Source organism: Brassica oleracea, chromosome C9 (assembly GCF_000695525.1).
Source record: "Brassica oleracea var. oleracea cultivar TO1000 chromosome C9, BOL, whole genome shotgun sequence".
Taxonomy (NCBI): domain Eukaryota; kingdom Viridiplantae; phylum Streptophyta; class Magnoliopsida; order Brassicales; family Brassicaceae; genus Brassica; species Brassica oleracea.
Window position 1 is genome coordinate 13,727,433 of NC_027756.1, and position 5,712 is coordinate 13,733,144.

A 5,712-nucleotide genomic window follows, 5' to 3' on the forward strand; every position below is an offset into this window, starting at 1 on the left:
ATTTATCATGAATTGTCATGAATTTTAATTAGTTTTTGGAGCATTTTCGAAATTGGCCATACTTGGGCCTGATGAGCCGTTTGTATGCTTAGATGTAGATCCTACCATGCAATGATAGGTCTTTGTGTTAAGTTATCTGATCATATGCTTGTGTGTTGTAATTGTGGTTCCAGGTACAAACTTGGACCGTGGTAAGTGAAAGAAACTGTGAGGACTCCAGCCGTGGGAAGATGTGTGGTGATTGGGTCTTTGTTGATAGATGTGAAGTACTTGTATCCTATCGTGCTTGTTGTGAATTTATGATAGCCTAGTGTGCAACTTAAGTATGATGAACGAATGAATGATGTATGGATCTTTTTTATTATCTATAAAATATCGATTTGCCCTTATATGAATCTGACTGTCTAAGTTAGAATGGATGAACCTCAGAACACTGAAAAATACTTAGAAAAATTTAGCACTTGAATTCGGAAATAAAGGAATCAAACTGAATGGAATTGTTAGGTAAGCCGCGGTCTGGTTGGATTGAGGAATCCAGGATCGGGTCTTACAAGTTGGTATCAGAGCATGCTTGATTCTAGGATTTGTTTGGGTTATTGGGATCACCACACATCCGGCTGTTGAGACTCGCGGTAAGGTTGTTTGTTTACTAGTATTGATTGCTTGATTGGTTAAACTTAGGATTGATTTGAGGTTTTGGTTTTCTGTTATTAACTAACCTTCGTGTGTGTTTGAATCCTCAGGGTACTAAGAGGAAGTCAAAGAAAGGAAAGGAGGCTGCTGGAGCATCCGGAAATGTTGAGGCTGTTGGAGTCAATCAGACTTAGGTGTTGCCAACCCAGTTGGGGACAGTTAACACTGAAGTCGGATTGCCGCAAGGACCAATCCTTCCAACTGAGGTTCAGGTGGAGAACGTTGGAGATTAGCGTGACCAGGACCAAGGAGAACAAGGGGAAACTTCCCATACTGAAGAACAGGTTGGTCTTAACCCCACTGGTGCTGCGGTTGATGATGAGACCGGTCCTGATGTGGAAGTGGCAGAGCCGTCCATAAAGGATGTGCTGGAGGCTATGAAGCTCATGGGTGCACAAATGGTGACTCTGACCCAGGCGTTCACACCTTTGTTGAATTCCTCTGTGGGTCAGGTTACTCCTCATGTTCGTGCGGCTCCACAGGCTACTGGTGGACGTTTGAGATCAGTGGCTGAAGTGGTGGAGATCGATCCACCGGACAGAGTGATGGACAAGGTTGATTACCTTAGGATTTTGGAGCGTGTCTCCAAGCTGGGGACCAAACACTTTGCTAGAAGTGTTGATCCTATTGAGGCAGACGAGTGGAGGAGCAGATTGGTACGTAAATTATGCTCTACTCGCTGTCCTGATGAGTACAAGAAGGTCATAGCTGTTCACTTCTTGGAAGGTGATGCTCACAACTGGTGGTTGGCATTAGACAAGCGTACCAATGTCACCATTGAGCGTTTTGCTGACTTTGAGGTTGAGTTCAACTACAAGTACTTTCCTGCAGAGGCGTGGGATCGTTTGGAGTATAAGTTCTTGGACTTGACCCAAGGCCGCAAGACAGTTCGTGAGTATGAAGAGGAGTTCAACTGGCTCAGGAGGTTTGTGGTAAGGGAGTTAGAGGACGAGTCAGTACAGGTCCGCAGGTTCATCCGAGGCTTGAGAGCGGAACTCAAGACCTACTGCTCTGTCTGCACCTTCCGCACTATGTCTGAGTTGGTGGAGAGGATGGCAATCCTTGAGACTAACCTTACTGATGAGGCAAAGGTGAAGTCTAGAAGTCATGCGGCTTCTAGTGGAACTGGTGGTGACCGAAAGAGAAATAGAGACACAACTGAAGAGGGTAAAACCTCAAGTGGTAGGCCAGAGTGCTCTAAGTGTGGAAGACGCCATGGAGGCGAGTGTTGGAGAGACATGGGGGCTTGTACTCATTGTGGTAAGATGGATCATGCAGCTCGGGACTGTCCGAGACCGGAGCAAGGCCGGGGACAGGGTTCAGGTGGTGGTGGTACCTTTCACTGCCATGGCTGTGGCAAGGCCGGACATCTCCGTAGGGACTGTCCCAAGTCACAGGGTGGCCAGGACAAGAGCCGTGGAGAGGCAAGCAAGCCGAGCCAGAACTGGGGTCAGTCCTCCACACCAAGGGTGTATGAGCTGTCTAAGGACACGGATGAGGCTTGACCGTTCAAAGCGGATCACTGGTAAAAACTCTTGACTTATTCTTTTCAATTCAGTAGAATTGCATGGTATGGAACCTAGGATGGTTAGATACTTTGAATGGACCTTGTGTAGGGACCTTGAGTATTGGTGGTGTAGAAACACATGTACTTTTCGATACTGGTGCTACACATAGTTTTGTGAGCCCAGGAATGATCGGAAAGGGTTTGTTCCGGGTAGGAACTGAGGATGAAACCTGCATAGTGAATGCAGCTGGTGGCCAACAGATGCATTCATTAGGGCGGATTAAGGGGATTCCGGTTGTGATCAAAGACAGGGTAATGCATGCGGATCTGATTGTTGTCCACCTAAAGAATCATGAAGTGATCTTAGGTATGGACTGGCTTGGAGAGCATAGGGCCACCCTTGACTGTCGCCGTGGAAGAGTGCAGTTTGAGATGGGTTGTGAATCCCCGGTTAGCTTCCAAGGCCTATGTTCGACCCCTGGAAATATAGTGGTGTCAGCAGTCCGAGCGGAACGGATGCTTGAGAATGGTTGTGAAGTCTATTTGGCTACCATTACCACTAAGGAGGTCGTTGGGGGTGGTGACCCGGACGGGATCCCGCTGGTCAGAGTTCGAGGATGTTTTTCGGGCGCTACAGGGCATTCCCCCTGATAGGGCTGACCCGTTCATAATAGAACTGGAACCAGGGACGGCCCCAATGTCAAAAAGTCCCTACCACATGGCTCCTGCCGAGATGGTCGAGCTGAAGAAACAACTTGAGGAGTTGTTGGATAAGGGATTTATATGTCCTAGTGTATCACCTTGGGTAGCCCCAGTCCTCTTTGTGAAGAAGAAGGATGGAAGCTTCAGGTTGCGTATTGATTATCGGGGGCTGAACCGGGTCACTGTGAAGAACAAGTACCCATTGCCTCGGATTGATGAGTTGTTGGATCAACTCCGTGGAGCTAAGTGGTTCTCCAAGATCGACTTGGCCTCTGGATATCATCAGATTCCAATCGAGCCAAGTGATGTAAAGAAGACGGCGTTCCGGACTCGGTACGGCCACTACGAGTTTGTGGTCATGCCATTCAGACTGACCAATGCACCGGCTGCCTTTATGAAGATGATGAATGGTGTATTCCGAGAGTACTTAGATGAGTTTCTGATCATCTTCATTGATGATATACTCGTGTACTCCAAGACAAAGGAGGAACATGAGAAGCATCTTCGGGCAGTGCTGGGACGCTTGAGGAAGCAGAAGCTCTATGCGAGTTAAGCAAGTGCAGCTTCTAGCAAAGGAGTATTGGATTCCTTGGGCACATTGTGTCTGATCTTGGTGTGTCCGTTGATCAAGAGAAGATCAAGTGTATACAGGAGTTGCCGCAGCCAAAGAATGCTACGAAAGTAAGAAGCTTCTTGGGGCTGGCCGGCTATTACCGGAAGTTTGTAAAGGGGTTCTCGAGCATAGCTCAACCCATGACAAAACTAACAGGCAAGGACGTGAGGTTTGCATGGTCTAAGGCATGTGAGAAGAGTTTCACAGCCCTGAAGGACTGTTGACCAGCGCACCGGTCCTGGTGTTGCCTGAGGTGGATCAGCCTTACGTGGTATATACTGATGCATCAATCACTGGATTGGGATCCGTCCTGACACAGCACGGGAAGGTGAGAACCTATGCTTCACGGCAGTTGAGAAAGCATGAAGGCAATTACCCAACCCACGACCTGGAGATGGCGGCTGTGGTGTTTACTTTGAAAATATGGAGATCGTATCTGTATGGTGATAAGGTACAGATATTCACGGACCATAAGAGCCTGAAGTATATTTTCACTCAGCCTGAGTTGAACCTTAGGCAGAGGAGGTGGATGGAGTTTGTTGCAGATTATGATCTGGACATAGCTTACCATCCAGGAAAGGCTAACCTTGTGGCAGATGCCTTGAGCCGCAGGAGAGCGGAGGTATCAGCTGAAAGGGAGGCTGATGAGTTGGAAGGGATGGTACGGTCATTGCATCTCAACACCCTCGTTAGACATGATGAGCCATTGCGGTTGGAGGCAGTGGACCAGGCCGATCTACTTACCAAGATTCGTCAAGCACAAGGCTTGGACGAGAACCTCAAGAAGGTTGCTACCAATGACAAGACGGAGTACGAGACAGCAAGCAATGGTACCATCTTGATCAATGGAAGGATTAGTGTTCCTAATGATAAGGAACTGAAGGAGGAGATTATGAGACAAGCTCATAAGTCTAAGTTTTCTGTTCACCTGGGGTTGAACAAGATGGATAGGGATCTGAAGAGGTATTATCATTGGGTGAGGATGAAAACTGATGTGGCTGAGTGGGTGGCTAAGTGTCCAACCTGTCAACTCGTGAAAGCAGAGCATCAGGTTCCTAGTGGCCTGCTTCAAAACCTACCCATACCGGAGTGGAAGTGGGATCACATCACCATGGATTTTGTGACCGGTTTTCCCACTACCCGGAACCGGAAGGATGCGGTATGGGTTGTGGTCGATCACTTGACCAAATCTGCACACTTTCTGGCCATCCGGAAAGGAGATGGTGTAGACCAGATTGTGCGGATTTACTTGGATGAGGTAGTGCGGTTGCATGGTGTTCCAGCAAGCATTGTCTCGGATAGAGATCCAAGGTTTACTTCTTACTTCTGGCAGGCTTTCCAAAAGGCTTTGTGTACCAGAGTTAACATGAGTACAACATATCATTCGTAAACGGATGGACAGTCGGAAAGGACAATCCAAACCTTGGAGGATATGCTGAGGGCGTGTGTCTTGGACTGGGGAGAGTCTTGGGAGAAACACTTGCCTTTGGTGAAGTTTGCTTAACAGTTTCCACACAAGCATTGGCATTTCGCCATATGAGGCATTGTATGGAAGACCTTGTCGGACACCTCTATGCTGGACCCAAGTGGGGGAGCGTAGTATGTTGGGTCCTGAGATTGTGGAAGAGACCACTGATAAGATCAGGATGATCAAGGAAAAGATGAAAGAGGTGACAGGCGTAGGAAACATCTTGAATTCGAGGTTGATGATCTGGTGTATCTCAAGATGATCACGTTCAAGGATAGGACCAGGGTTTCTGGGAGGAGGAAACTGGATCCTAGGTATTTGGGTCCGTTCAGGATCATAGAGAGGGTGGGAGCCGTGGCATACAAGTTGAACTTGCCATCGGCCATGGATGCATTTCACAATGTGTTCCATGTATCCCAACTCCGAAAGTGTCTGACGGACCAAGACATTGTGTTGCCTGAGATTCCTGCTGATCTCGGTAAGAACTTAACCTTGGAGACTAGGCCGGTTCGAATCGTGGATCGGACAGAGAAGGCAATGAGAAAGAAAACGGTTCCCATGACTAAATTGGTGTGGGAGTTCAATGGTAAGGACGTCATCACTTGGGAAACGGAGGCAAGGATGAAGGCTGAGTATCCGGAGTGGTACAGTCAGTTCCTTCCTGATACAACCCTTGACTTGGATTCGAGGACGAATCCATTGTTAGTGGGGGAGACTTGTCATGTCCCC